Below are 20,426 nucleotides of genomic sequence, written 5' to 3'. Positions count from 1 at the left end.
TTAGTGTATTTTGGAGTCAGCTGAGATGAGATTTTCAAAAGCTCAGTGCATGGGCTACTCTCAGAAACTTAAAACTTACCCCAGGCTAAAATAGGGAGCTTTTGACATCCCCATAGCCGGTGTGAGAACAAGCGTCTGATGTTGCTTGGAGTGTTTTGCAGTTTGGCAACTGTCAGCTGGGTTTTCTTGGACCAACCGTTTAACTTTTCTCCTTCTCCGGTTCCTGATTTCGCAGAGGGGGGGATTGGTGATGCTTTTGTATCACAAAGAAGCTTTTTTGAATTTTAATTAATGACTGGCATGTTTTGGTATTCAGGGAAGAAGTCTCACTTGAATTATTGCTTTGTGAGATTATTGTTTTTAGAATGGCATGTGAAGAATTTCTTCACATACATTTCATCTTCTCTTGGTATCCTTCATCTTCCTTGCTCATGTGTCCAAAATGTAATTATAAAATGTTCCCTTAGGAAATAAAAAATTCTAAGTGGACTCTTTCAAGCCACACTTGAAATTTGGGGAGGGGGGGTGGGGGGGCTACTTTTGTTGCTTGTTTTGTTACTTTATTTGTACCGCAGTATTTAGCAGCTGCAGTTGTAGACACCATTGTACTAGGAGCTGTACAAAATAAACACAAAAAACTTGATCCTTGCCCTTGTGGGTTTGCCATTTCAGTGTAGGACAGGACACGTTTGATGAATTGAGATGGACAGATGGGGTGAGTCCTCAGAAACAGAGACAATTTCCACACGAGAGGCAGTCGTCCAGCACTCCAGCTGCCTAGCCACTGTCGAGAGTTTTTTATCTGCTCTGGCAAAGGAGATGTTTTAAGGAGGGAAATGGAAAGGTAACTTTGCTGCTCACTCACCAGGAGCAATTCCGAAGTGACGGAGCAGGAAGGGAGAAAGGGCAAAGCTACTTGGTTGAGAACAGGAGGAGCAAATGCCAAGGCTCTGGTGGCATGGGAGAGGGGGAAGAAGTGTTTGAGGGGTCGGACACTGAGCTGCTGCTTGGTGCAGTGGAGAAAGGGGACGCAGGGATGTGCAACAAAATAAAACGGCGTAGTGGAAGGGACAGCCAGGAGGTGTGATCCTCACTGGGGGCTTGAAGCTGGGCTTGAGCAGATCAAGATGGCAGATCAAGATGAGAGGAAGGAAGCAGGGAGGAAGCTCTCTAAGCAGTGTTAAGTATTTGAAGGAAGAAAACCCACTCTGGCACTGAATATGACCCAACTCAGATGGGTGTAGAATTTATTTTTCTGATTATAGTCCTATTTTTGTTGTAAATATAGTTAGTTGTAATCCATTTTGCTAATCCAACACCGAACACCCCCCCTCCCACCCCCAAACAATGATGGAATGATTCATTTCTTGGCTGGCACATAATTTTGTTATAAAAATCTAACCTTCTAAAACTAATAATCGGAACATCTAGGTACAATATCCTCCACCATGGAGGATGCAAGAGTTCCTTTTCAGTTTCTGCCATATTTTCAAAAAAAAAAAAAGTTAAACCTTCAGGATACACTAATGCCTGCTACAGTTTGGGGATTTCAGATCGATATACAAAATGTGCTTTGCTACACTTTTTTGACTTGCCCTGTGTCTGCATTTTTAATGATAGGCGTGCTTCCAGCTAGCACTCAACTTCCTGCTTTCTCATTAAAAGCAAAGGCTAAGGACAGATCAAGTGTTATGGTGAGAAGATGTGTCATAGGAAGAAAAGAAAAAATAGCAATCCAGAGAAATGCATCCCAGTTTGATACTTACTCTCTGTTACAACCTGAAAGGTATTATTAGTTAAAGCATCATTCCTGTAGTTACCCAAAGGCATTATCGAGAATCATTTTGCAGACTGTGTTCTTTTGTGTTTTATATTAATTAAATCAAAGTTATTTACATGTGCCTTTACCCTCACTGGCAAAAAGACCTCTGGTTACTTTTAGCCAAGGTTCCCAGCCTTAATAGTTGCACTGTAAGATGATCAATAGCCTGGTAATGAGTGAGCTCTCTGCTTCCGTAAGAGCTGAGAATATTACTATGGGTGTGATCACTTTAACTCAGTATTGTGGGATGATAAACTACCTTTTAATAGAACATTAACATTAATCTAAACAAGATTAGTGGAGCAAAGCATTGTACGAATAAGCTTGCTCAATTAAAACAGATGGTCTTCCATGCTGAATACCATTATGTTAATAAAGCCTCCCTTGCATACCCACATGCTTGCACGTGCTCGCATGAGCTCTCTTTTTCCACTTGCAAGGAGTGTGGTACATATAAATTTGCTTAGCTTTGTGCTACAGTACTCATTTTATCATCTTTTACTCTGAGAGCTCTTCAGAATTTCATATTTATCAAATTATTTCTGAATGATTAACACTAGATCTTTACATTTTCTTCTAATTACACGTCTGTCATTAATCTTCACTATTTCTTTTGCCCCAAGCATTTTAGAGAAAGTGGAGTGATACGATTCAGCAATTAGAATCAGCTGTAAGCATGATTAAGGCTGTCTAAAACCAGGGGAGAAGAAAAAGTCTGACTGCAGCAACACTAATGTGTAGTGTTAGCCAAAATTAATGATCAAACCTTGCATCCTAGCATCTTAATATTGTCTCAAGCAAAATGGCTTTACATTTGGAAGTAACACACAGTCACAATCTAATCACTATTTTTAGCCCCAGACAAGCTTTTACTGTTTATTGCTAGAAGAAACAGAGTTTCGTTGCTTCAATAATTATTCTTTTCCCGGGCTGAAACACAGCAAAATAGTCACATGTATTAGGAGGCCTTAAGCTTTTCAGAATTTTTTTAAATTCCTTGCTTTAAAGAAACCTTTTAAGGAGTAATTAATCTCTAATGCAATCCTTTCAGCCCAAATCAGCTAAATTAAAAGGTGGCGTAAACAGACATGATTTCACCTTGTGTCCCCACACCCTGCCTTGCTGCTAAGATGGAAGAGAATATTTTAATGTTCTATTTATCTAGAGCTGAGCAGAATAAATCACTAATACTGTTTAGCTTAAGTTTTAAGGCATGGAGCTAGCAGGCTGTAACAATAGAATAAGAGTTACTGCTTTCTCCTTTGCTTATCTTAGTGTATTCTTTGCAGGCTTGGTCAACTTTTGGCCCTCATTTGCCACTCAAACAATGTCAGAAAACTGCCTAAATTCACAACTAATGGAGATAAACCATGGTCAGGAGGCTGCAATGTAGTTGCCTACCAGTCCTTTGGATGCTTGTTACTTAGAGCGGCCCTAAACCTGCTAGGGCTCAGTTGGTTCTTTGTTCCCGGGTTGACCAGGTAAAGTTTCAAAAGATGAAGTGATGGTATTTGTTTGCCAAGTGATGTGACTTCATAATGAGTATGATTTGGCCCAGCCAGGGACCTTCATCCTTCAGTCGTCTTCCCTTAAGATATCAATGTGAAAACCAGACAATGGCATATAAAGCCAAGTGGAACCAAGATTTTCACCAAGCTTTGGGGTGAGAAGTTGGAGAGGGCACAAGCACTTTTTGTGGCTCTTCTGTAGGATGTTGAGTAGTAGGTAAATAAAATTCATAAATCCCTTAGTTGTTTTCCTGCTTTGTCTGAGATACTTGGTACTGCTCAGTTTGAAGCTCCCTTTTACATCAAAATGACTCATGTGCTTTTCCTGCAGCCAGACATAGAGAGGTGACTTTTGGAAAGGAAGTAAACCATCACTAAAGGAGTGGCCGTATGTCTGCTCTGTGTTTCAGGTGTGAATTACTTTTGGGGGAAACACTATCCTGAGAGCCAGTCTACCTGGAAGATGTCAATCTGGATTTAGGAAACAAGATTATAGGGTGAACACAGGCTATTAATTATTGATGGTCACTGGAAGCTGGTTGATGGATATGTACACAGCTGCTCAGTCCACTGTGACTTAAATGTAAATGAAATTTAATGTAAAATTATGTATGATTGACAACTCATTAACTGTGGTCTAAAGCTAGCTAATGCTGGTGGAAGTGTTGGCTTTTCATTTCTCAGGTTTCCATGGCTGGCTTTTCCATAAACTAGAGCCTGAGGTGTCTCTAGTTTGTAACTCAGAAATATCAGCTTTCCAGTAAAGATAAATGAATAGTAAATCACAGGAGAAAAGAGGAGGTGTTTTAGAAGTGAAAGACTGTTCCAGAGTATAAGTTTCTACCCTTAAAGCTCACGGAGTTTGCAAGATAAGGGTTAGCTCATGAAGAAATACCCATTCGGTTCCTGCGTAGCAAATGCAGGGGCATGGTACGAGTCGTCAATCATTGTCAAAAACAAGCAGTGCCACACAAGGACGAGAGGTGTGTGAAGTGAGCTGTGGAGCAATATCTCACTGATTTCTCTTGCACCAACTGAGCATGGCTGAACAGGATATTGGTCCTTTGCTGCTTAAGCAGCCAGAAATAACAGGGTAGAGAGCTAACATGTAATATCACCGCTCCACAGGGGCATTGTGTAGCGCAAATACTCAAGGAGGAGGGCTGCGTAAACATATGACAGTGGTTTTAAACAAGACAGCCTGTATTTTTCTTTCTGAAACTACTGGTTGGGGGGATCTTCCCCAGGTGGTTGCTTTCCTCCCCGCTACCTTTTCATTTTAAAGCCTCAATCCCCTTGGTGCTCAAGGAAATAAGCAGCTATCAAGCGAAGCGTGCTGCAGATAGGTGCCATGCAGGTGTCCTGGCCACGTGCGCACAGAGGAGAGCACTTCAGCATTGCTTGCCCTGTTGCACATCCCACCTTCCCATCTGTGTGCCGTGGTGGGAGCTCATAGTGCAGCTCCATGACCTCATTTTCACCACATGAGGACAGAGGCCACGGTGTTTTGGGAGGTGCATTCACTGGGGAGAGTCCGGCAAAGAAGAAGGACTTGATCATGGCAGCCAGGTTCGACGAAAAAGTGTGCTCGTTTCTGTTTGATTTTTTGTAAACATTCAGAAAAACGTTAAGGTTAACCGTACAGATCTGGATCATCCTCATTCAGGGCTGGTGGTGTGGCTGGTTGGGGTTCAGCGGAGCTCGATGTCTGCCTCATACTCCATGTGATGACCTGGATGACCTGGTTGTGAGATGGCTTCACCATGCCAACCGTACACTCGAGTCAGACAAAGGCATTGGCAAATGGCTAATTTGCAGCGTAATTAACTGACTTGTGCATGTTAGTGTAGTGACTGAGCATCAAGCGAAGCCTATGCTTGAGCACAAAAATAGTCAAGGCCACATATTTCAGTAGTGAAATATGAGATATCTTTAAAAGCCTAGGACCCTGATGTTTCGTACAGACAAACTTGTTAATGTATTAGTGAGCATGAATCAGAAGGGCTCGTTGAATTTTGTATCCACTTTTGGACAATTTTCAGTAACTAGTTCAGATGACACTGTGGGCTCTTGCTAGTATTTACATGCAAGAAAAAGAAAATAATACGCTATTTTGGCAACCACATTTCAAACAGTGATATGTCCTTAGTTCAAGACTACTCATCAGAAACTTCTGGACATTAATCAAAGGAACAACTGGGTGATCAATAGGAAGTCTCTTCAGACAAAGTAGGGCAGTGGCTGGTGAAGCTTTGATGGCATTTTATTTTTACAGAGTAGAAATGTTGTCATATCGGAGCCACAGACGATTCCTCACGGTTAGTTCTTTTTTTCTTTGCTGGCTTTTCTTGTTACTTTTTCTATTTGCCCAATGGTCTGTGTGAGCTGTTCATACTTTTTGTTGTAAAGGTCAGAAATGTCATTAAAACTGTATGAATTAGGAACTGAATAATTTTTTTCTTGTTTCTTATTTCAACTTTTCCCAAGTTTTTTATTAAAAAAAAGTAGAAGATGGTTACCTTTACTAGACATTTTGGGTGGTTGAAAGTTTTGGTTTTGCTTAATTCAGGTATAGCACCTGGTAATAGACATGAAATTGCTGGTTGATGTACCATTTATTGTCACTGCAGGTATGGGACAGGAGGGAAATTTAGGACAATTTCATATTTCCAGGCAAAATTCTTCATGAAACCTGAGCCAATCTCCATCATACAGTCTGTTATTAGGTCAATTGATTCATAATATTGTAGACATTAAAGGCAAAAAAAAAAAGAAAAATTTCCCTTGTAGGCTGAGTCAATAGTATGAGGCACTCCTATACATGAATATTTTAGTTGGTTTAATGGAGTCTATTCATGCAAGTAAATTTTGTAGAATATCCTGCTTTTTCCATAACGGCTGTCTTTTTTTTGTTGTTTGGATGGTTGCTGGGTTTTTTTTATTTTCTTATCACATAGTAGAAAAGTAATGTGATTAATGAACAACTTGAATTAATTGGAAAAAATGAGATAAACAAGTGCCCATTCTTCCTTATCTTTGCATATTTGCTTAAATTGAGACCTGATCCACAATGAATAATTAAACAGTAACAATTAAACTTGTGGTCATAGCAGCGCAGTATAAATGAATGCATACGCGTTCTGTGAAAAGATTTATTTTAGTACTTTGAATAAACCTGAAGGTGTAATTTCATCACGTTACCGACGAAGTGTTTACATTGAGCTAGACATCACTGACAGCGGTAGCTGGCAGTCCTTACTGAGGCCTGGTCTTGAAAAAACTGCAAATGTGTGACTTGAAAGTGTTGAAGTGCTGCTACCCGCGTTGGTAACAGGACATAAGAGCCAACGCAGCATCCTCCTAGGGTCGGTGCCAACTGCTCCCTTCACATCTGTAAGGAGAGGATGAGTCTCCAGCTCAAGTGTCTGCATCACTCCGTGGTACCTATCAGTAAATCGGGATTGTTGTCTTTAGGCTGTTGATGTCTGTGTAGTTTGTAAAAAAAGTGGGCATTGAGGTTTGGTAGGGCTTTCTTTGATATCATTCATCACGCTCGTTTAACCTTTAAAATAGATCAGCCAGTTGATGTTTCTTTTTCAACCAATCAATAAATAAAGAAAAAAAAAAAGAAAATGACAACCTTACAGCTGACTTCTGTGTCTTCAAATGGCCTGACTTTTTGATGTCAGCTTAAAACTCTCACAATTGAGCTGATGTGAAAGGGGAGCAGACAGCATGATGATGGGCAGAGCTAAGAAAACTTGCATGGAATATGATGGGTTTTAAGCATGTTTCCTCTAGCAATCACTTCAGAATGATAAGTAGTGGATGTCAGTGTGGATTTGGAAGAAGAGAAGATGTATGTTTACATGTAAAACTTTCTAATTAAAAAACAGATACAGGGCCAAGATATTTCTTACATTCAAATTACTCCACCTCAAGTGTTTATTGGTGTGCAGGGGACAGTTCGGCACACGAGTCGCGCTGTGTGCTGACACTGGGGTGAGGGAAACTCAGCTATCGGCCCTCTTTGCTTTCCAGCATCAGCAATTCAGACATCTGTGGCAATTTCTGGTTTCCATCATATTCCCAGAAATTCTGTGCCATGAGTAGGACAGGATTTCTGCATAAGTGCTTGGACCTGAGCTGCCCAGTCAGGGCATTGGGCTTTTGGAGACAAGGGCTACTGGTTCTCATGGAGGGTGTTTCTGTAGGACTGCTAAACATTTCCAGAGGAGTCAATCATTTAATAGAACATTATGACATTTCCAGAAACAGATTTCGGTCTTTTTGTAAGATGGGGTAAAAGGTTGGCTGGGTTTGTCACATCCTTTGTTTTTTACAGAATTAGTTTTGATGGATGAAGTGGTGGCAGAGAGTTCTGAAGTTTGCAAGTGGTATTTATTTATTGCACTGTATGTTCTTTTATGGTGGTGGTTATTCAACTGTACAAATTAAAAAGTGACTTCTAAATCAACTTATTCCCAGAAAGAGCAAGAGTTTCATTGGAAAAAAGAAAAAAACTTAGACAAAAAACCTCTCAATATGAAGGCTTCCAACTATTTCATTCCTGATTGTATTACTCTTTCCCAGGGGAGAAAGAATAGTTTATTCTCCAGGCACAGTCTGGATCTGTCTCTTCTGCTGAGAAAGTGCCACCTTAGAGAGGTTCTTTAAAATATTGACACCTGACCGTTGAAACTGGCTCAACACCCCTGCAAACGGCTCCCAGGAGTGGTCAGAGTGGTACAACGATGAGTGATTTTTATTCGTTACCACACTGGTTAACATTAGGAGCAGTAGTCAGTTACGTTCTCTATTTTCTTTGAGGTTTTATTGTAATAGAAAGCAATTTCTTCAGTCTCATCCTATTCAGGAAATCAGGTAAAGGCTTGCTTGCTGATCAGTGGTTTCAGTGGTACTTTTACTTCATCTAAAAATTCAGTATAAGGATTTCTTTAATAAAGGCCATATGCATATTTTTAAGTATATTTTTGTACTATTTTTAGAAAGAGCTTTCAATTTGTAGTTAATAGGGTAGAAAAACATCTAGATGGATAAAACAAATACAAATACAATAGTTACAAGATCTACTCATAATTAAAATCCAAGGGGAGAGAAGACATGCAATAAATCAGAGTTTATATGAACCAGATGTTGTCTATTTTGGGCAGTGGTGGAACTCCATGTGGCTCTCGGAGATGAGGCCAACGCTTTGTGGACAATAAAATACGCTTTTCTAACAGCATCTGCTTGCCTGTGTGTCTTGTGCCAGAATTCACACACCTCTGTCATTTGCTATTCTTCAGCCTAAAGGTGGCCTCGTTTTAGCCTTCTGCAGTTGGATAGTTTATGGAGCTTGGTAGTTTTAAAAAGCTTTAAAATGGAGGAAGAATTTGGTTTCTGTAAGGCAGAGTCTGCACAGGTAGTGGGATGATGCTGGTGAAGAGTTGCACCCTGCTTCAAAGAAGCGTGCCATCGTTGTGAACATTTTGCAAAACCAGTTCTGTTTTAAAAGCAAAACGAAAAAAATCTGATATATCAAGGCCAATGCTATCTGCGCTCAGGAGCAATTTGATCATAACCCTCTTCATATCTGTCTCTTCCTCTGCCTGAAGTTCCCTACCTTAAAATGAAGTTGTTCCCGAGACCACTCACTGGGGTAATCTAAACTGCTCTTCGCTCTCAGTGGCACGTGTATAATGACATTTTACTGCTTGTCTTATCCAGCACGTCTGAGGAATCCTATTGCTAATTGTTGTATTATTAGCTGCCCACGCAGCCCTGGAGGAAGAAGCGGCACCGGCGCTGCCGGGGCCGCAGCGCTGCGGGATGGACGCGTACCGGGTCTGTGGGAGCCGCATCCCCCCCCGGGACCTCGCCGCTCGCCCGTCCCCTTTCAAAATGTGTGGGGAAACTGAGGGCAAGGTGGGCTTTGACCAACCGACAGCTCTGCACACGGGATGCTACCGATAGGTGGTAAAATGCAAATTTTATTGCAGCAAGACAATGTTTTCCTTTTGGATTCTGGGTTTTGTGTGCTTTTGGAAAGCATTTGGCAGCCACAGCAAGTATGTTTACAAAAAGAGCAGAACTGGTAAAGTTCAGGTTCGTGTTTGGATTCAGCCCCAGCAAACTGAAGCTGAAGCTGTGCCAGACGTTTGAAGCTGCCAGACGACAGTTCATCTCAAACAGAAAGCTGAAGAGGGGGAAAGAAATTTGTCAAATGTATTCCATGTGGAATTTCAGGCAATTTAATTTGATTCACTACACTCTGAAATGTCTTGGACTTCCCTATTGTTTCTTTACTTTAACACTAAATTTGATACCTTCTGGGATCATCAGTGCTTTGTGCTGCATTTGTCACGTTCTCTAATTTACTGGCTTTAGTCTCTCTCTGTTTTAATTGATGGTACTGAGCCCTGCCAAAAGCACTCTGTTACATTTAAGGTTGCTGGTTGAATCCTGAGGTCATTCTTCAGTGAGAAGGGTGCTGCCTTTCTGTTAGAGACCACTGCAGTAAGAAGGGGCAGAGGAGGTGAACGTGAAAGAGGAAAGGGAGAATTCCAGTAAACCTCATTTTCCTGAGTCTCCATCGGAAGCATCGGCAGCCAAGCGCCGCGGCTGTGCGGATGCAGTTGTCAGGACATGGCTGGTTCAAGGGTGGCTGCAGAGGCCAGGAGGTTCATTTTTATTCAGTGATGACCAACACCAGAGGGCATGGAGCTGTGCTTTATTGTGGCTTTGCTTTTCCAGTTAATTTCCTGCTCCGTGGGTGAATTTCCTGTGAATTCAGTGGACACTAGAGCCCGGCCCTGGGGCAGGACGCCCTGCCATCTCTCAGCTCGCCCAATATTTATTACCCACTCAAGTGCAGTTTGGGCATCGAGGCCGCTTTTCCTTCTCCTGCTCCCTCTGACCAAGTGCAGAAATAGAACCCAGAGCCTCCACCTGTAAATAAAACTCTGTGAATTTGTCCAAATATCAAAGCAGTTGAGCCCACCAGGTACCAAACAGTGCTTTATTCTACATGATACTGATTTCTCTTGAAACCTGAAGGTTGTGTAGGCTACAGCTGAAGGTAAGGACTACAGCTGCTTTTTGTGCAGGCAGATGAGCAGAGGTGCACAGCAGCTGCAAGTTAAATATAGCTGCCTTGATTCTTACAGATAACAGAATTTTCAATTTCTAATATTCTTGCCTGAAACGTCTGTTCATTTACTGCATTGTGATTTGACTCCCTGGATCAGTGCACGTTTGCTCCTGAGCTAGGCCGAGGAAGACAAGAACAGCCAAGCCCAGAGTTGTCAGTGTTTACACGCAAGTCAAGTCCGTGAGGAGTTCAGTGTCTTTACTGGTGTGTCTGATTTTTTTTTCCCTGACATGTGCAGCCTCTGTTTCTAGGTGTTGAGAGTTTGTTTGTTTTGAAGAGTGTGAGGAGAGAGGAGCCTGAGGCTATCTGACACAGCTACAGTGGGAGCACCTCTTTCAACTTCTTTTCCTTGGCTGCAAATGGCCTCTGTTCACATTTTTTCTCCCCCTAAAATCTTCCTTCAGCTCTCCATGTCTTTCAAATACAGTTCTGGCAAGTTGAAAAGAGATCTGTAACAGAGAGGAAGAACCCCCAGGGCTGCCAGGTCACCGTTGGCAGGGCCGGTGGGAGCTGGCAGGGATGGCTGTGTTTGCACAGTTGAGTGTGCTCGCCTGCTTCCCACCACTGCTCCGAATGTAGGGATGTTCCTGGTACCAGTAGGGTCAGGCCCTCCACGCTGCCCGGGAATGCTGGGGAGAAGAAGGTGCTCAGTGCAGCACACCCAGGGTTTCTCTCAAATACAGCCCCAGCCTCTCTATAAGTTCTCCCAGGGACGCTCCTGCCAACAGGCAAGATGGGCAAGCAGGTGGTGTAATCTAGAGATTGCCCTACAAGGCTCCTCCCTTTAGCTACCCTAAAATCTGTAGTTTTTCCTCCAGAAATGCATAGTGATGTTGAAAATCTTTTCCCATGTAGGTAGTTTGACAAACACGAGAGTGTTGTGAAAATCATTAGCGCTAAGGGTAAAACCTCCAAACAAAGTGCCCTGGGATTTATTTACTCTGTGCTGTAGTAATAGTAATTAAAACACATCCTAGTGCAGGTAACTCCCACAACTTGCACTTTGCTCTGAAGCTGAGAAACTCATTGATTAATCCATGGGGTCAATCAGTCCATCTTGTTCGGAGAGTTAATCATAGAAAGCCTGTGCACCAGGACCAAGAGTGAAACAGGTTTATTTACTGCTGCTTAATCAGAGAAGCCAAACTCTCCTGTAGAGTGGTGAGAGGTTTGTTTCTACTTAGCCTTTAATTGCGAAATGATCTCATTAGTGCCATAGTGAATCTCAGTACCATCCTACAGACGCATGGAATTTAAAGAAGAGCAAAGAATAAGAATGGTTGCCTGTAAAAACTCAGCACTTGCCAAAAAGTGTGGTGCAGTTGGTATTTTCAAGATTACCCAAACCAAGCTTCTCTTTATTTGCCTTTTAATCTGAAGCTAAAACATCAGCCCCACATCCCAGTGGCTTTTGGTCTACCTTACTGTTAAGAACAGAGGAGGACTGTCATACTGAAACTACTGTGAAGGGGTTTTTATCCAAGGATAAAGACGTCTATTGAGAACAAGAATGGAAGCCAACAGTATAGTTACTATGGCATTCACCGAAGAAAAGGGTAATCCTCTGAGTTATCCCAGCTCGGAGTGCCACTTTGCAGGGGACTTCAGACTATGTAAGTGTCCTTCTTACCGGCCTCTGGCATCAGTGCCTGGCTCATTTATTAGTTAATAATTTCTGAAATGTCTCAGTAGGGTAGAGGGAGAGCGACAGGATCTCAAATGGGCAGTGAAATCTCAAATAAAGCACTCGTTGCCAAAGCAGGTGCTAGAAACCCAGAGGTGAGGCTGCACAGCCACGGTAAAGCCCTGAGCATAAAAACGTGGAAAGCAGTGAAAAACGTCTTTCACATGGGTTGCTAATAGATGCAGGTTCATGTTCCTGTGCTGAAGAAAAGGCTTGAATGCGAGTTCCACAACATGCAAATCCAATTCAAACTCCCTGCCCTTTGAAATCTGGATAGTATCTCCGTGCCTTTGGGGTAGGAAGCTTCTCGCTTGGATTTAGAAAATTGGGGATGAAAAGGCTCCTCTTAACCCAGTGCTAAATACCAGGAAGAGAATAGAGGGGAATGCTCCCTTTACTAATACTTGTTTCTAATCAGATAAAAATAAGTGACAGTGTAGGAAGAATCCCTCTACTAACTGCCAGACATGTCGATTTATCAAATTTTTCCACTGTTGCTCTTTTTTGAGCTAGCCTCAGAGCTGACAGTGTATGTTTTACAGTGCAGCAAGGTAGATTGATTGATCCTAAATAGAAAAGCCTTTGGGGTCTCGAGCTGATGTTTTACCTTCAGAAAAAAACTGAGTAAAGCATGTTAATGTAGAGAAAGGAGCTTGGTTTAATTGGACCAACTCCTGGCTTGCTGAAAATTAATGGCTGGCTGGCTGTTGCCAGAGTGATTCATCTTTTCTATCATGTTCTACAGCCCTTCTCTCCAGGGGTCTGTACTCCCCTCCAATTCCAATACCAAAAGTGAAATATACTACTTTTTTTTTTCCTTTCTTAAAAACATGTATTTTAGTTGGATTGGCTTCCAGTAAGTGAAAAATAGCACTGGTGGGAATATGAAGGAGGCAGGCAGTGTCTGGGAATTGAGTTTTGTTTACTGTGGGGCTGGTTTTGTTTTGTTTGAATGGGATTTAGATCTTTTTTAATGTACTCTCAACTCCTCATTGCTACTGGCTGACTGTACAGGTGACAGAATGACTTTCTAAAGGATGCCGATTTCAGTGTGTGGAAATGTATTGTTCCTTTTCTTTTCATCTGGCCATGGAAACAGAAACCCTGTGTAAGCAAGAGCTGTTGAAAGTGAATATAAAGCTGGAAAAGGTGTTGAAAGCATTTAGGTGGCTCTGGAAGTGAAAAGATGAATTTTCCATGTAGTTCTATTAAGCCCACAGAAATATTTTATTTTTTTTTAATAAATGACTTGTGCATAAACAAGGCTTGTCGTTTCCCCAGAAAACCTATTGGAGGCGGTCCTGGCTTTGTGAAAGCAAAACAGCCTGTAAATGAGCATGAGGTTAGGTAGGAGTTCAAGAGTGTGTGCCCAAAACCTGCATGGATAATTTGATCATGGAGGAGGTTGAACTTTGGAATTTGAAGTAGGGGAATTCAAAATGTACTTTTAAATGTAAAATATTTTAATGTACCAGTTGAAATCTATCTTGCTGCTGGAGATAGATTGCTACTCGTCTGTTGATTCAGAGGTGTCACCAGTTGACTAGCACACGGAGTCACTTCTAACAAGCATATAATAGGTTGGGAATGTTCTATTATTGCATATTCCGTATAGGAGGATTTACTGTAACTGAAGATTACAAGAAGATAAATAAAGAAAGATTTTGTTGAACATAATTACATATGGTAAATTGTTATGGTAATTTTTTATTATTATTCCAGTAAGGCAAATATTAGCAGTCATAGCTCAGAGATCATAAATAATGCACTGGAAAATTGGATGTAATGTTTCACATTGACCTGAGATATGGAAAATGGGTAAAATTGCAGCAGATTTCGGTACCATTAATTGCAAGAAAATAACATTAAGAACATGCTAAATCATGCTAAGTATTTTCAGCAGATGACAGACTGTGGGGCAGTTCATTAATTTTCCTAACTCATTCATTATTTTTGGTTTTTACTCCAAGAACACTTAATGAATAATCAATGCTTTATGAAGCTGAGGGTGTGGGCATGCACATTTTTTTATCTATATATTCCTATACCAACCAACATACATCCATTTGTCTCCAACAGTTTTCTGTATCAAAGCATTTTCTTAAACTGTGTACTCTTAAACTTGATCACTAGGGATATGTTTATTAGACTCTGAAGTAGCTGTTTGAATTGCTGTTTTTACCTTTTACCAGTAGAGTTTGGTTCTCCCACAGCGCTATAAATATTAAATAAAGACACTAAGAGTTTATTAGTGTAATATTTTTGGTGGGGACATGGTTGAAAATGTAACCTATAAAATTAGTAATGGGAAGATGAAAATTATACATTGTTTCTATCAGGTTTTACAGCCATCATTTTTTCCTATTCATGCATTGTTTTTCTTGTACAGGAGGAGGAGGGCTCTGAGTGTTTTATTAACTGCAAGAAGCAAATCTGGTTGTGTACTGTATGATAGTATGGGATTTACTGTAACCAGGAATGGGACAGAAACAGGACTCTGGACATATATGTAGCATTGCGTGTAAGTGTAACGGCTCAAGTTGGTTTTCGTTTCTACAAAACACTGAAGCAGCAACGTCTCAGGATTCTTTCAGAGTGGTCAGAAAGCCTGTGGTACCTGGATACAGTCATCCTTTTAGTACAAGAGAAACAAAATCTTCTTGCCTCCCTTTCAGCATTAGCCTTTTGTAAACAAGACATTTTAGTCCCAGAACTCCACCGTGTATTTACATTTATTCATAGGACTCCATTTTACAAAACAATTGCAATAATAAGTTGTGTGACATTTCTTTATTTTTTAACCCAGTGCTAATGTGGAAATAAGCCAGCAGTTTGTAGGAATGAGGATCTGCTTCTCTTTGCTTTTTGAAGTGCCTGTAAAAGTCCATTCTCCCCATTTAAAATTTTCTCTCTTGTATTTGGTTAACCTGTATGTGGGTGATGGAGGGAGTGTCATCTGGCAGTTTGAATGAGTAACAGGGAGTCTGAATTTCAGGATTCAGATCCCAGCTTTGCTGGGGATTTCCAGTGTGGCCATGGGGAATTCACTTGACTGCAGTTTGTTCCCACTGCTGTAAAACAGTTTTCTTACAGAATCGCAGAGAGGTTGCATGAACATAAAGAAAGATGCCTCGAAAATGTGGCCACGTAAAAGTTTATACTACATACTTACTTTCTCAAATAAACGAAGCTTTCCAATGAGGCACAGCGCGCTCTGTTTCACATTAGCACTTAATGGAGAAATCAGTTTGCGAAAATGTAATGCACTCACAGGGTGCCTGGGAATATGTACATTTTTTCTGGTTAACTGAATGGTTTCATGCCTGTTCTTAGACAACAGGTTCCTATCCACTAAGGAGCTGGTTGGGTTTTTTTAATTTCTGTTGTGGTGGCATGCAGGGGAATGCTGGCCAGGACTGCCACCCCCTGCAGAAGCCTGGGAAGAAGGATGAATGCAGATGTATGGGAGCGTTAGGACAGAAGTGCCAGGGCAGGAACGCAAGTGATTTGCTAAAGATCACACAAAGGGGACATTCCTGTACATGCTCAGGGCTCTGCAGGTTACCCAAACATTTGAAATTTCCAGAGATTACAGTTAAGCCATCCTCATCGTAATGGCGTTCGCAGAAGTGGCGCGAGGGGTGGATTTGGCAGCTTAGGTTTATCACAGTCACGCCGGGTGTAAAGGGAGCTCTTCAAGGGACACAACTTGAAAAGCGGATAGGATCCCACTGTAAATAGCGGTGTGTATTTGCTGCTTTGAAGTTCATCAGGAAAGAAACATCTTTGCAGCAATAATCCTCAAAACCGTCGTGAAAAACAGAGTCCTGAAGGGACCCATATCCTGAACTGTGGGGTGATGCCCTGCCAGGGGGTATATCCTAATAAATAAGTATTATCCCTCCTGCTCTTCCAGCCCTGTGCAGCTTGCCGGAGGGGGCACTTTTTAATGGACTAGGAGAAGTTAAAGGAGAATCCAGAAGGATAAGGCTTAAAGTGAATTCTTTGGTTTATGCCATTTATAGTCCTATTAAATTCACTATATTTCTCAGACATTTGGAGGGCAAGGAAGTTCAGTGTGTTCGTACATCTTTCAAGATCCTCGCTTGATCATTTGACTCTGTCCAGCTAGCTTAACAAGCTAAATAATAAAAGGGAACAATGCAAAACTTGTTGAATTTTTTTTCACCCTGTGTCCTTTTTTGAAGAAAAATACCTTTTTTTTTTCTCAGATGCCCAGCAGTTTGCTGCAGACTCCTGCAGCTTTTCTGCCCATCACTCAATACCTGTTTCAGCATATCAAATTGTCGTACTTCCTCCTTTCATAGAGAAGCAATTAAAAATGATGAGGGTAAAGGGTTAAACCTAAAAGCCTGCTAATGAGGGTGCCTTCTTGGGGTTTTTTTCGTCAGGCATTTGATGCTGTTTTCAGCATAAGCTTTCGATAAGCATCACTGAACATTTTTCCAGAGTATATTAAAAAAAGTTTTCTTTTTTTACCATCCTGTAAAAATGATAGATGTGTGGCTCTGCTGTTTATCTGAAATCCTAATTACTGATGCTGCAGCTTTTGAATGATAAATTCATGCAGTGTTCTTTAGACTTCAGACTGGTCAAAGAAAGATGGATTTGTGTCCACAGAGACATCTAAGTCTAATAAAAAAAGTTTGTTTGTTTATTTATTAAATTATTTTAAAGCCAAGAGTTTCATCAACTGCAAATTACATAGACTTAGAGCTTTCTAAAGGCAAAAACGAAAAGAAAAAAAAGAGCAAAAGTTTTCTGCCCTTGGATGAAATTTTAATTTCTGTTTCCATGAGAGCAAAGAGTAGAGATAAGAGGTGGAATTTGAAAATACGACAAGATCTTCTTTCCTTGAGCTGTGTTATTTATTACAGAACAATAGTTTGATTATTTTTTTCCCCAAACCTATACATATGTATTTGGAAAAAATATTTTTTTTGTGTATATATATGATGTATATATGTGCATATGTGTGTGTATATATATATATATATAAAAAACAGTGCATCTCAGTAGTCATGTAACATCCCGAGGAATCATTTTCACAGGGCAGCAAGGAGGATGAGCACAGGATTTCTAATGAGAGTCCTTGCAGCCACGTGATGAAAGTGCGAGCAGTTCATCTATACCGCGTTGCAGATGTGTTTTCTATGCTGTGTATAAACAGTGCCTAGGGCAATAGCAGCAGCTCTACCTGACAGCAGCTGAGCGTGGTGATCCCTAGTGCTCAGACCCTGCTGAGTTTCCGAATCGTCTCCCCTCTGTGGTTGAAGCCCTCTGCAAAGCCACCCAGGTGAGCCGTGGCCTGTTGCTGCTGTTCAGGCAGCTCTGCAAGGTGTGGTCCCTCATAGTGACTATATGCTATGGAATCCATACGTCCCTGAAGCCTTTTTGTGCTTGTAGCTCCTAAGGACTCTTTGGAGAGGAGTCGGCTGTGTTAATTCGTTGCTGAGCGTTCATCTACCTGTGCTACCTGAGAAGAGCAATGCGGAGCAGAGACGTTGCTTGTTTCAAAAATTAGACTTAATTTCTCTCAGGATTTTCTCTGTCTCTAGTCAAGTTTGTTTTAAACTAATGGAAGTAATTAGCAAGTCACAGAGGGACTTTGTCTAAGAGGTAGCCATTTTTAGATAATGGAGCATAAAAGTCGACACAGTGACATATGACACCAGAGCAGCATATTGGAGCCATGTGCTGTGTCTTAAGCAGATGTTTAAGTACTTTGAATACTGAAATCACTACGTACACATATAGGAAGGGATTTTTTTTTTTTCTTCTCTCAGAATACTAGTACACTGTAGGGCTTCCTTTAATCTCAATAAAATCAAAGTAAGCTCTGAATCATTTTTAATGTGCAGTCATTATCACTCCTTTCTCTCTTCTTCAAATGTCTTTTAGTATATGATATGTGGGTACTTCAGGACGTATAGATTCAACTCGCTTTTTGCATTGCCATTACATAGCAGAGGAATGCAATAATACGCCAGCCGATATACGTCATTTCTAACAACACTGATAGCATGGAGCTGAAAATAAATAACGTATTAGCAGTGGAGCACTGGATGGGTTTGCACATATTTATTATGGCTGTGAACGTGGGGGAGATTTGCAGAAATTCCTGAAAGACGAAGGAGGTCGTGTAGCAGGGTGGTTCCCAGGACCCTAAGGGATCTCCCCTAGAAGCACCAGCCGCCTTGCGGGTCTCAGGCCATCCTGGTTTCATCCCCGCAAGGGTGCCAAGAGCTTCGAACTGTGGTCAAAGTAGCGATTAAGTAACATCCTGTCCCTTAAAAAATTGGGACCGAAGTTTCATTTAAACTTTGAGTAATTCAGGAGATGCTGCTTCCTGTTACATTGAAAAAAACATTTGTTATGCTTCTGGAGATAGAAAGCAGAGATAACTGGTCAAATGTCTCCACTAAAGCAGGTGAGATGAGATAGGCGTGGAGGTTATTTGCTGCAGTCTGAGCTATAGTGAAAAGTAAAGATGGGCAAGCCTCTGCCTTCCAAAACAAAACCGAGGGATTTTTGTTTTCCCTGGATTCCAGATTAAACAAGATCTTAATGATGTAGCTTATGACAATGAAATTGCTTAAAAGCATTACCCATGGGTTTTTTATATACTAGATAACTTTATCCATCTTCTTTTTTATAAATCAATGTGTGACATTTGCTGTTTGTGCCCAATAATTACTGCAGCATTAGGTGACAGTTCCCACTACACGTGCATAAAAATGTACAAATGCTATCTAAATAAATATGTAGCATGGAAAGCCTTTGTAAGATGTATAGTTAAGACATGATCACGGCGCCCCGGTCATTGAGAGGTGCAGTTTGGTGAAGGAGGGGATGGATTTTCCCTTCCTCCACTACAGAGTGCTCCTCGTGTCTCCACACTGTGATTGTACCGGGGCTTTGGCAGCAGGTTGAGCAGTTTCCTGGCAGCCTTTTTCTTTCGCCTGTGCCATCCCTCGAATATTTTTGTTTAAATCCAGATTAGTCCCTGCTTCAGCTCAAAGCAGCGCTGCAGAAGCAGTCAGCGATGGTACAGGGGGAAGGGGACAGGTGGGGCAAAACTGGCCCAGGAGCTCGTCTCACCTGGATTGCCACTGCGTCCCTTCTCCTCCCACCACAGCCAGTCTAGGTAGGATTCGTCTGACCTAGCTTTTCTTGTGCAAAAATTAGGTGCCTGCTGAAGCTGCATCCGACTTGGGCTAGCAGGTTTTCCTTATCTCAGGGCAGGCTACGAGCATCGCTGCTAAGCACTCAGAAGCTGCAGCATGAGAACCCATGTAACAATCCGAGCTAGAAAGCTGTATATCCATTCTCACTCACTTGAGATGTTTTTACGGGTACAATATGTTTCCCTTCACCACATGTGTGTTCCGCCCTGTGGATTACTCGAATGGCAGAAAGTATTTTGTTTCCTATGTGATTAGCTGCAGGTTCAATTTCTATCAGATTTGTCAATTTTGTCGTATAATAGTTTGGGTTTTTTCCAGCCTAATGTATGTGACATGTTTCATAATGCCAATAAAAATAGTTTTCAAACTAGACTGTGAAAGAATTTGAGCAAAAAATGCCGAAAATAAAAATATCAGCAACTGGGGAGCTTTGATCTGACAGTGTAGGCTTTTAAATGATGCATTGTGGTTTGTGAAGTGAAGTTTTACAGTTCCTTTTTGCAGTAGCTGTAACATGCGGAGAGCTCGGCCAGGGTGGGATTGCAGTTGTGGTTGGGGGGTGGGTCTGGTTCCAGCAGCGGATGCGTTCCGCAGAACGGTTTAATTTTTTTTCTTTGTTTAATTTTTTTGTTTTTATATTTCTGATAATGGAATTGTTATGGGCTTTTGAATTTCAGTTAAGAATGTGCAAATAGGCTATCTGGTAAGTAGGTTATTGAAGGGTTAGGGAAATGGAGAACATTTCGTGCAAAAAAATACCCACAGTGTGGGTAATAGACTCCAGTCGAATTTAAAAGATAATGGCAACAAGGGAGAAATCCACTTGTAGAAATGGGGAACAGCTGTGTTTGAGATCTAATGAAACTGTATCAAATACTTTAAAAATGGCTTACAACTTCTTCCCTGGGGAATGGAGATAAAGCACAAGAGCACTCCTGAAAGGTCGAAGAAACAGTTAAATCATTTCCTTGATGGTTATTAGAGATATAGAAGACATCAGTGAAAATTAAATGTCTGAAACTTGTGTTTCATTGCTTTCCTTATCACGCCA

The 20,426-nt window shown here is 41.3% G+C and overlaps 1 protein-coding gene across 1 annotated transcript in view; it reads left to right on the top strand.

Annotated features, from left to right (window-relative positions):
• The window catches only part of CDH4 (cadherin 4), a 468,099-nt gene that overhangs the window by 261,813 nt on the left and 185,860 nt on the right, over nucleotides 1-20,426 (top strand). The gene's annotated exons all lie outside the window — the stretch shown is intronic.

This window comes from Haliaeetus albicilla, chromosome 2 (genome assembly GCF_947461875.1).
Source record: "Haliaeetus albicilla chromosome 2, bHalAlb1.1, whole genome shotgun sequence".
Classification (NCBI taxonomy): domain Eukaryota; kingdom Metazoa; phylum Chordata; class Aves; order Accipitriformes; family Accipitridae; genus Haliaeetus; species Haliaeetus albicilla.
Note: the sequence above shows the minus strand (reverse complement) of the source record. Positions and strands in the feature narration are given on the sequence as shown.